The sequence below is a fragment of the Prionailurus bengalensis genome, chromosome A1 (assembly GCF_016509475.1).
Source record: "Prionailurus bengalensis isolate Pbe53 chromosome A1, Fcat_Pben_1.1_paternal_pri, whole genome shotgun sequence".
Lineage (NCBI taxonomy): Eukaryota > Metazoa > Chordata > Mammalia > Carnivora > Felidae > Prionailurus > Prionailurus bengalensis.
The window spans coordinates 154,464,129-154,476,200 of record NC_057343.1 but is presented as its reverse complement, the minus strand read 5'-3'; the positions used below and the strand labels follow the sequence as shown (position 1 = coordinate 154,476,200).

Below are 12,072 nucleotides of genomic sequence, written 5' to 3'. Positions count from 1 at the left end.
ACTGCTCAAGACACTGGTAAACATGTGTACATTCTAATGAGATGGAAAAATAAAGAAAAAACAGTACACATGTTCACACCCAAAACCATCTGAAACCATGATGTTTTGTTACCCAGATTGTGTTACATGAATTTTTTTATTTAAATTTTTCATAACAAATAACCAATGTCCTTATCATTATATCATATAGAGCCCAATTTCAAACTTTTTTCTTTCTTCAGACATTGAGTACCTCAGAAAAGGAAGAAATATTTTTAAACAAACATTTTTATTGAAGAAAAAGAAACACAAGGCCTCTCCCCATTAGTAGAAATAAATCCCATGAGGCTGCATAAAGGTAGCTAAGCCATAGATAAAAGCAGACTCCCGGCTGCAAAACATTACACAAATGTCAATGATGCTGGATTAATGCCAAAACTCCTCAGCAAGAGGTACTGACAGCATGAGTCACATAGCTTTGCACAGTGAGAGGGAAGAAGAGGCAGTCCTGGAATTCTATCTGCTATAACCATGGTAGGTGACAGCAGACATTCCTCATCTTCAAGTGCTTAAAATTTTTCTTTATTACAACAGTGATAACTCGGAGAAGATATTAATGTTGGTGGGGAAGGTGGGGGGTGACACCAGAGCAGCAAATGGTTTCAATTTTGTTCATACATTTCTCTTTCCAACCTTGCTGTGTTCAGAGACACCTAATTACATCACCATATGTTTCGAAAAGAACATTTTTTCACTGCATCTAAAACAAACATATGGTGAAATGTTTTTTCAGTGTCATCTTTTAAATAAAGTGAAGAAGAATTGACATAGTATATAATACTTCTAATGTACAAGAAGTTTGAGGACCTTTGAGATCTGACATCAGAATAGAAGGATTAATAATTTTCTTGACATATTTTTGCATGTTTGATTAATTAATTGGTGTCTTGAGACTATGTCATTTTATATCAAGATCTGAATGTACATGGGTTAATTTAGTAATGGAGATCATTTTAATTGGATTCAAAATTGGGGTATATGTCTCTGAGGACCTTAACTGGTCAGGGTAGTCAAAAGTATTAATTAATGCACTTCAGAATATTAACTTATTTTCTAACTGCTTTATGGTCCTCAGAAGTTCATAAAGTTTTCCTCTCAGCACCAACTTATTATGCCCATACATTTGGGTGTTATAAAAGGTTAGTCAAATGTAAAATGACAAAAAAAAAAAGCAAAAAAATGTTCATCATAGGCCTTCTGTTACTGATTTTTAAATTAGTTTACTAAAAATGTACTTGCAGCATCTGGAAGAAAGTCAACTGTGTGTTTCTTGGATAGCTAAATCTACTTTCTATCAAATAGCAATGCATCAGCCAGCATTATCAAATTAAGCCATTTAAACAATGATTTTTGTCAATCTGTTTTGGAAATATATGTGTCAAAATACATGTCAAGTGGTTTGGAGGTCAGAAAACATGACAATTAGTTGTGGCTCTTCGAATGATTTTTGCAACTCTGACCAAGTTACCTGGTCTTTTTGTGTCAGGTGCCCTTATCTGTAAAATGCTGCTACACTCTGACGCTGCCATGGTTCATTAGAGTCTGGGTCTGTGAAGCCTGCAGAGAGAAGAGATTGGGCCTATTTGCTAACTCTCTTGTGCTTATTGAGATACTACCAATCACTTAAGGACACCAAGTACAAGGTATTGCACACCCTGCAGTTTGCAGATGTGAGGTTTGGAGAAATTCTGTAGCCATGTCAGTCCTAACAATAACCGGAAGCCAGCCTCACAGTGCTCCAATACGCATCAGTGAATTCCAATCTATTTCAAGAAACCTCCTGAGGTAAGGCAAGTGGTCCAGGAATACCTTCCAGGCAACATGCAAGGGATGCTGGGCGTACCATGAGTCCTGCTCTATGAGAAAACAAAGCATAGTCCTTTATGCACATTGTCCTCTGTTTTATATTCTTGTTGCATGGGTGAGTAAAGGCTCTTCATTATTATCTAGAACTAGAGGGAGACAAAGCCTCACCAGTATTTGACGTGGCCTATAAGGCCCTACATGGTTTGACCACCTGCTTACTTCTAATATCACCTACCTTGGCTAGCACTGGGGATCCCCTCACCCTCCATGCTCCAGTCAGAACAGCCATCTTGCCCTCTGCTTCAGGACCTTGGTACCTGAGGCTTCCTCTAGAAGGCTCCAATTACATGCTCCACGGGCTCCCACACAGTCTTGATCTAGTAACTCACTCAAATCTATTAAAGTATCACTTTCTCAGAGAACCCTTCTATGATCCCCAAGTCTAGATCAGATTTGTTTGTGATGGACGCTAAACAATGTGATCCTTTCCTTGACTTACCTACATTTGTAATTATGATTCATTGATGGGATTATTTCAGTAATGTGTGTCTCTACAACCCAATGGTAACATCCATGAGAGTGTATAGTTGGACCTTCTACTCACCAGTTCTGTCATTTAAGGTCATAGTTGCAAACATCGGAAACCAATTCTGAAAGATTTACAAGATGGTATAGATAGAGGTTAAAAACGTATGTCTAGCACCAAGCTCCCTGGGTTTGAATCCTGACTCTGCCATTTATTACTCTATGGCCTTGGACTCATTCCTTAACCTCTGTGTGCTTCAGCTTTTTCATATGTAAAATGGGGATAATAAGAGAATCTACCTATTAGAACTGTAGTGAGGATTGAATGAGTTTATTCAGATAAAATGCTCAGTAAGAAGAAAACAAAGCAAATATTAAATACCCAATAAATTTAAGCCATTACTGTATAAGCAGAAAATAAAATGTATTAGTATTTTAAGGGTTATTAATATAATAATTAAATACTGTCAAAAGGTTATTGGGTAATAGTCTATGATTCTGGAAAAGAGAAAACCATAGGAATAGAAGACAGATTAGAGCTTGGGGTAGATGAAGAGTAACTACAAAGAAGTGGTATGAGGAATCTGAGGCATGATGGAACTGTTTGATAGCATGACTGTGGTGGTGAGTCCATACTTCACACCAGAGTCCAGAGAAATGTCTACCATGAAGAGTGAATTTGTTGCATATGAATTTTAAAAATGAAGTTACTTGACAGCTCATATTTTTATCACTGCAATATTAGAGAACCAGACCTAGAGACTGAGCAAAAATTATTGAAAAGCAAGTCCACACTGAGAATCACAGCCCAAAGTAGTTCCATGGGGACAAGGCACCACCACTGCTAGATGGTGGACACCAGAGGACACACTACCACTATCAAGTAGAGCAGGGAATGTGCTAAGCTCCACTGGGTCTCACTGCCCCCATGTCCCTAACTGCCCTTGAAGACTGGATACTAAAACTTCCATGGCAACCACCGGCCAGCTGAGAGGATTTTCTGCCCTTACTTCTTGGGCCACTAGCTGCTGACTGAAAGTCAAGGTGGGTGCAAAAAAATTAGCCAAGCCTAGATCACACAGACATATCTTAGCTGCAAGGGAGGATGGATACATGAGTGTCAGTTTCAGTTCTTCAACGTTTATTTATTTTTGGGACAGAGAGAGACAGAGCATGAACGGGGGAGGGGCAGAGAGAGAGGGAGACACAGAATCGGAAACAGGCTCCAGGATCTGAGCCAGCAGCCCAGAGCCTGACGCGGGGCTCGAACTTACGGACCGCGAGATCGTGACCTGGCTGAAGTCGGACGCTTAACCGACTGCGCCACCCAGGCGCCCCCAGTTTCAGTTCTATAATTACAGGCAAATGCCACCCCCAACCACATTAATAAGGTAGAAAATCATCCTGAACAGAGCGATGGGTTCAGACGCTGGGAATCCAAAATAAAAACTAATACAAAAGAAATAGGTCAATGATAGTTTTCAATAAACACTTATTGAATCAGATTTATAACAGAGAGGCAAAATTAGGACTTTCAGAAAAGCAGTTCTTATTAACAAATAACTTAAGTGGTACCTAAGTTTTTCCTGTCCAATTTAAACATAAACCAGCATTTAATAGGAAGCAGTATGTTCTAGTGGAGAGGGAACCAGGCGACCAGAGATCTTGAATTCACAAACACCTTGACCCCCCTTAAGGCTTTACTCTCATCTCTACCAAACAAAAATTGTTTGATACTGCACAAAATTGTTGTGATGCTGAAACAAGGGGAAAATGATGAAAGTTTTTAAAACTCTAAAATTCTATGTAAATTTATTAGGGAAAAAAATGGCACCTTTAAAATGATTTTAGTCTCTGTGTGCTGAAATGGTAAGGTCTCCAAGCTTTGTTTGCTGGAGAAGAAATCACTATCATTCTGCTCATATTTCCATGGCAGCCCACGGGACAGGGCACACTTCTCTGCCATGCTCCCAAGCACCTCTCCACCTGCTTCCCAGCCACTCTTCTGTGTCTCAGGAGAGGACGAATTGTTAGTGTCATCGGCCTCATTCCTGGATCAAATTTTACTGGTGGAAGGGCTACTACTCTTAAAAAGCTAGACTTCCACTGGCTTTCTATCGCTTCCTGCTCCTATGCTGTCAATTCACAGAGCAGAGCCTGGCTCAGGCACAGGCCAGCCATGCGTATCCATGAGCCAGCTAGGTAGCAGGACTGAGACAGGAAGCAGGGAGCAAAAAGAAGTCTGCTTAGACTTCTTGGTCTCTCCCTCACAGACCACTGTCACTACATAAGGCAAACTTCCTTCTAAAGATAAGGGCACTTGCCCAGCTATCCTGTTTTAGAAGTCATTAACTGTAATTTGCTCCCCTCTTCCTCCCCTCCCCGATTGAGGTATTGCTTCTTAGTCAAGAGTCCTTGAGACTACACCTGGAACTAATATAACTTTGTATGTTAATTATAGTGGGCTTAGGTAATCATCGTCGTCGTCGTCGTCATCATCATCATCATCATCATCATCATCTCCAACTCAGAAAAAAAGTCCTGGAGAGAAGGTGGATCAGTGGTGGGGTTTAGTATTAAAATTCCACCCAAAATAGCAACATTTCTTAGATGAAGAAAGGAAAGCTTTATAACAATATCTATAATTCTGTTTCTGTCAAAGTTAAAATATCCCCCAAACTCTTTGCATGTCCTTATATGATTATGAGAAGAATTTTGTAAAAAGTCAGGAAGGATGCAAACCAAACTCTAACCATGCCTGCCATTCAAGAGGAGAATAGGATGGAGAAAGAGAGGGAAAACGTGAAGAGAGATGTTGGCTTTTTCCTCTGTATAGTTCCGTATATTGTTACATTTTTACAATGAGCAGATATCCGTATCTTATGTGTAAGGGTTTTAAAAGATAAGGTTTACTAGTTTTTAATACACAGAAAAATAACTTGCTATTGAATGTCAGAAATCTAAGAAACAACAAATCTTGTACACAAAGGATTTCCTTAAGCAAATGTACGGCCTTATCTAAAACACAATCTCTCCACCTACCCACCCCCTGAAAAACCGTAAGAACTATAGGAATTTGTAAGAAAAGCCAGTAAAGATATGTTACAAAATAATTCCTATTTTAGGTTTTACCCTTGGTTTGCTTTACTTGCTGTCACCTCTGTGTGGGCCTTTCCTAGAACCAGAGTGTCAAACAATAGCTATTTTGAGTGGTGGATGAAGGATTATGAATTCTCTAAGAACAAGAGAGGCCATAGTTTGCCAAAACAGGAAATGATGTTTGTCTTCTCTACTCAGGGGGTATTTGTACCTAATGCTACATACCAAATATATATGTATATACACATATATACATATATATATATACATATATATGTATATACATATACATATATGTATGTATATGTATATATATTCTATATGTACATATATGTATATATATTCTATATATACCTAGACACAGAGCACACATATGTACACATATATATTAATATAATTCACACAAAATGATACCTGAATCCTTGGCATCAACACAAATGTTGTAAACTAGGTAACAACATTTTAGATACCATTGACTGAAGACAATGCTGGCCAATTAAATACACTGTCATTTAACCTGTAACTTACTAGGTAGGTATAATGACCTAGCTATATCCACCCCCCACCCCTTCATATGTTGAAGTCCTAACCCCCAGGATCTCAGAACATGACTCTATTTGAAGCTAGGGTCTAAAGTGGTTATTAAGGTAAAAATGAGGTCATGTGGGTGGGCCCTAATCCAATATGACTATTGTCCTTATAAAAAGAAGAGATAAGGCCACACACATTGAAGCAATACCTTGTGAAGACACTGGAGGACAACAACCATCTTTTCTTTTTTAATGTTTATTTATTTTTTGAGAGACAGACAGAGAGACAGAGTACGAGCAGGGGAGGGGCAGAGAGAGAGGGAGACACAGAATCTGAAGTGGGTTCCAGGCTCTGAGCTGACAGCACAGAGCCCCACATGGGGGTCAAACCCACAAACTGCAAGATCATGACCTGAGCCAAAGTTGGACGCTCAACCGACTGAGCCACCCAGGCACCTTGACAACAACCATCTTTAAGCCAAGGAGAAAGGCCTTACTTGGACTTCCAGCCTCTAGAATTGTGAAAATAAATTCTTGTTCTTTAAACACCCAGTCTACATAGTTTATTATGGCAGCTTTAGTAAACTAATACAGTAGGTTAGTTATTTTATCCTACTACCTGATTCTTCTGAGATTTACTCATGTCCTGCTAGTGTAATGGATATCTGTTTTGGTAACAGTACCCTGTTCTTTCTAAGGGTTTCTATTCCATGGAGTCCTGAGAGGTCTACTACAACAAAGAGTAAGCACATGATCAAGAAAGCCTATGCTATGTTAAAATTCCTCCCCACCGCAACTGGCCCAGGGAAGACTTCCAGCCCATGCTTTCAATCAGCCTTTCTCTCTTAGGATGTAAAACCTGAGTAGAGTCACACAAGGTGGAAGGACTTTGTCAACTCTAGTACCCTAAACAGACTTTCCATGAGTTTTTACCATAGAGATCCCTGGAGCCACCCTGGTTGTTGACCTTCCTAAGGCCTTACGTTTTTATTTTTTTTCTCTGTTTCTGACTCAATTCATTTCCATTTTTGGCCTAAGCTCACTAGACACAGTCTTAGTTCCTTAAAGCCAAAAACACCTCGGTGATACACATATTATTTTGTACAATGGAATCTCTCGCATAATAGTCTCTTAATAAATGGGATAATTGTATATTCTTGGGCTCCTTAAGGAAAAATGCTTAAAATACATTGCAAAATAGAACCCTTCATCACACCTATCCAATGTGACGATGCCATTTCACGGATGAGAAAGTCAAAGAACAGATGCTACCACACAAACAGACTTTTGCAACACATCAAACAGAACTTACTAAGAATATTAGGGGCAAAAAAAAACAACAACATGGAATTCTGCATTGAACTGCAGAAGTATACAATTTTCTCAACAACCAGGTACCTGTAGCACACTATGACACAGCTAATCACAAGCTGGTGAGTAAATGAGCTCCAGAGTTTTGCAATGATAACTTTGCCTTACTGAACTCTCACACAAAACCCAATGGTTTCTACAGAGAATCCACTTCATTACCAATCATTACTTAATATCATGACTTGGTAATACAATTTTAAGATCATTTCCAATAGTACTGTTTCCTGATATCCCTACACAAGTAATACACAAAAAAGTTATATTTGCCAGAACAGTGATTTACCACAGTGGAAACTACTTATTCTGCACTTATTACTTATATCACTTGCACTTTGTTGGCATAAAGTTTATAAAAAAAAATACTCTCCCAATCCCCTATCATTTACAATTTTTAAATTGCCTAGATCCAGATAATACAATTAAATCTCTAAATTAACATAACCCTTTTCTGCTTAAATTTTAAAACATCAATATAGCTTTCATTTACTTTTCCATCCTCCTTCAATATTAGAAATTAAATTTCATTAGATGGCTTTTTTTAAATACCTAGGAGATTTTTATTTGAGGTCTCTGCTTTTCCGTACCCAAAGAACTACTACAATACCTTTCAAAAGCTGCATAAGCCACAACTTAAACCGATTTGATCATTCATGAAACTGGTATCATGCACACTGCCAGCTTGCTACCTTGATTAGTAAGTATTAGGAATGACCTTTTTATATTCCAGGGAAGTAAATCACCTCCTGAGGTCAGTTAACTAATGGAATCAGCAGGAAAGCCTTATTATCATATCCTACACCTAAGGAAGTTTGCAGGTGTCCCCATTACTAGCTACTGAGCTAACAGCTATTTGCCCAACTGCAAATCTACAAATCAAACTCTCTCCTTTCCTCTCCCTCCCGCCTCTTTTCTCCCTCTCTCCCCTCTCATCACCTCTTCCCCCTCCCACACCACCCCCTTTGGCTTCTGAATGTTTTCATTTCAATATTCTGGATCAGTCCATTTCAACTCAACTTAGCTTCCAAGTAGAGACAAACACAGGAAGAGAAAATGGCTATGACTTATGAGGTCCTAAAAGCCTCTGTGGTGCTTTTTCCTTTATGTAACAGTTAACAATGTCCCCAAATTCCCACACTAATTACCCCAGGAGAAGTTTAAGGCCTGGTCTCTCCAGATCAACGCTGTGAAAGTATACACAGCTGCAGTGGAAAGGTAGCACATGAATTGCCATTAACATGGTAGGCAATCATGTACTAGGGAAGAAAAACCCAAACAGTAAGCAGTATAGACAGACATTTAGCCCTGACATGAACCAGTCATCAGTAGAACCACAGATTTAAAGATGGGAGTGAAGAAATAAGATAGTGTAAGGAAGTTACGATCTGGAAGGAGGTAAGGAAAAGTCTGCACACTACAGTAAACTGCCTCAGTGAGAATGATAGGGGCAGACTCATATTTGTATGGTCTGTAGAGTTACATACTTTTTTTTCAAATGGCACAGAAGTATTTGTTTAGAATGAGAAAAGAAATAATGATGTATTCATTTTTAAAAGCTGACAAATATGACAGACTTTCAATATTGTTTTTCCACATTTTTAATCTGCATACTCTTTGACCACTTCTTCAAATGACAACAATTAAGTCATATTTTCTATAAAAAGAATACAAAATAATAATCTTTTAGCACAGTGGATAGATTTCAGGGTTGTTGTTTTTTTGTTGTTTTTTTTTTTAAATCACCGCTGGATTCTAAAAGTTTCTTTTAATTTCACAATGCCTGATCTTTTTCTAATCCAACAAAGCCTCTTTTTCCTATATGATTAGTTTCTGGTTCTATACCTTTCAAACATTGTTTCTCACCACAGCCTACATACCTTCAGTGCCAAGAACACATTCACACCGCAACACACTGCCCGGTCTCGCACCTTCAAATCCAGCTGCCACTGTCAGAAGCAGTTTTACACTTCTTATACAAGTAATACACTGTGTTTGTTTATGAGCTCACACGATGAAACACAGAACACACATCAATTTTTGCATCATAAAATTTCTCTGTAACCAAGTTATGAGATACAGAAGCATTGAGAGTATCAGACAAATCTACACCCACTTTTAATTGTACATTAAATGGAGTAAAGAACATGAATTTGCTGATAATTTCCTCACCAGAGCACTTGCTTCTTGTGTGATTTGGCTTCCTTCCAGCCCTTTTTAGATAGTAATGCTGACCAAATTATCCTGTTATTCAGAAAACTCAATGAAACATTAGATCATATTTATTTCCAATAATTAAATTCATACCCAGCTGCCGAACAAGAAAAGCATTCTTTCTAACGCAAACCAAAATCAGTTTTTAAAAGACATTGGTCACAAAGAGTGCACGTAATGAACCAGAATATTCCACATTTAAAGCTACACATAGTCATGTAGACAACTATGGATTCATTAATTTGCAGGCAGTAAGGGGGAGTCCTATTCACATTATTTCATTCTTATAAAATGTAATGTTCTACCATAAACTAAACAGTTTACTAAAGAAGTTATAATCATCCCAGAGTGCCTAATATAGAAGCCCGATTTAAAAACCACAAAATAAAAACAATATTTCCATAGACTTAATTGAAAGCATCTATTCACCCTATTCGTAGGATAGCTATGAAATTTTTGATTTGTGTCACAATGACTTTATAAAATTAAAACGCTATATGGGTTTTTTACTCTGAATTTAATAATTTACTAAAATGGAAATCTAACAATACTTCTTTATCACTCATTTGGTCCTTTAGGAAATTCCCAGAGAAAAGAAAGTTTAGAAGTTCAAGACAAAATAAATATGTTTTAAAGCTTGCTTTAATTAAAAACAATCGTGGGGCGCCTGGGTGGTGCAGTCGGTTAAGCGTCCGACTTCAGCCAGGTCACGATCTCGCGGTCCGGGAGTTCGAGCCCCGCGTCAGGCTCTGGGCTGATGGCTCAGAGCCTGGAGCCTGTTTCCGATTCTGTGTCTCCCTCTCTCTCTGCCCCTCCCCCGTTCATGCTCTGTCTCTCTCTGTCCCAAAAATAAATAAATGTTGAAAAAAAATTTAAAAAAAAAAATCATAAAATGTTAAAGACAGCTGTTTTCAATCATGGATGCATATTAGAATCACCTGGGGAGTTTTTAAAACAACTACTGTCCAGACCACACCCCAGACAAATTAATTAGAAATTTCTGCATATAAGACCCAGGTACCAGTATTTGTAAAGTCCCAAGTGATTCTGGTATGTATTAAGAATTAAAAACAATTGCTTTATAGGGACATCTGAGTGGTTCACTCAGTTAAACCTCCGACTCTTGATTTTGGTTCAGGTCACAATCTCATGTTTAGTGGGATCAATCCCCACGACCCGTTCTGCTGCACTGACAGCACAGAGCCTGCTTGCGATTCTCTCTCCCTCTCTCCCCACCCCTACCCCTCCCTCAAAATAAATAAATAAACTTTAAAAAAAAGAACAATTGCTTTATACTATGTTATAATCAGCTGCCAGGCAAGAACAGACAACACATTTAAGAATATTTGCTATGATTTCATTCAGAGGGAAAAGCTACACAAAGTACCAGTGATTTGGTACCCAGCTTCTCCAGATGGCAAGAGGTCCTCAAAGCAGGAATAAGAAGGGTAAAGATTATTTCAATGTGGCTCTAAGACTTTTTGATAAGACTTCAGAAAAACTGACCCTCTCCACTAGACAAGCAGGCTTCTATGATGAACATGGGCTTTGTCTCACATACCCTGACAGGCAGGCAGGCCAGGGAGGGACCTCTTACAGAGATTTGTGGATGTGGCTTTTATTTAATTGAATAAATCCCAACAAGATTTATAGAAAGCCCACAAAACTTTTAGAAAAATTGTACTAACAAAAGCACCCCCAACTTAGACTAAAGGGGATGAGGGAGAAGAGCCCGTAGTGCTACCACTGTTCTACAGACGGTTGGGAGAGGGCTTCTCCGGCCACCGCCACACGGGCCATGGATGAGGAGGAATGACACAGAGGGAAGATCTGGTGCCCAGATAGATTTCAGAATTGTTACTGGTCAGAGTACGTGTTTCCTATCACTACCGTAAAAAGTTAGCACACATTTTTTTTTTAATGTTTATTTATTTTTGAGAGACAAAGAAAGACAGAGCATAAGCAGAGGAGGGGCAGAGAGAGACAGAAGGAGACACAGAATCCAAAGCAGGCTCCAGGCTCCGAGCTGTCAGCACAGAACCCAACATGGGCTAGAACTCAAGAGCCAGGAGATCATGACCTGAGCCAAAGTCAGACACTTAACCGACTGAGCCACCCAGGCGGTCCAAAAGTTAGCACACATTTAGTGGATAAACACAAATTTATGATCTTACAGTTCTCTGGATCAGAAACCCAGTATGAGCTTTACCAAAATAAAACCAAGCTTTCAGCAGGGCTCTGTTTCCTTCTAGTTCTGGTTACTGGCAAAATTCAGTACCCTAAGATTACAGGAATGAGTTCCCTATTTTCGTGCTGGCTGTAAATGGAAGGCCTAATCCAGCTTCTAGAGGTCATCACATTCCTTGGCTAATAGCCTCATTCTCCATCTTCAAAGCCAGCAGCAGACTCTGGCTGGCTCACTTTTCTGTCTTCCTCTTCCACTTTTAAGGATTCAGGTTACTAGATTGGCCTACCTGGACAATCCAGAATAATC

The 12,072-nt window shown here is 38.9% G+C and overlaps 1 long non-coding RNA gene across 1 annotated transcript in view; it reads right to left on the bottom strand.

The window, feature by feature from the left end:
- Window positions 1–249: 249 nt before the first annotated feature.
- LOC122491168 overlaps window positions 250–12,072 on the bottom strand; it is a 56,053-nt gene continuing 44,230 nt past the window's right edge. The window contains exon 5 of the long non-coding RNA XR_006299294.1: window positions 250–2,495. This is a non-coding gene — a long non-coding RNA (uncharacterized LOC122491168). The remainder of the gene's footprint in view (window positions 2,496–12,072) is intronic.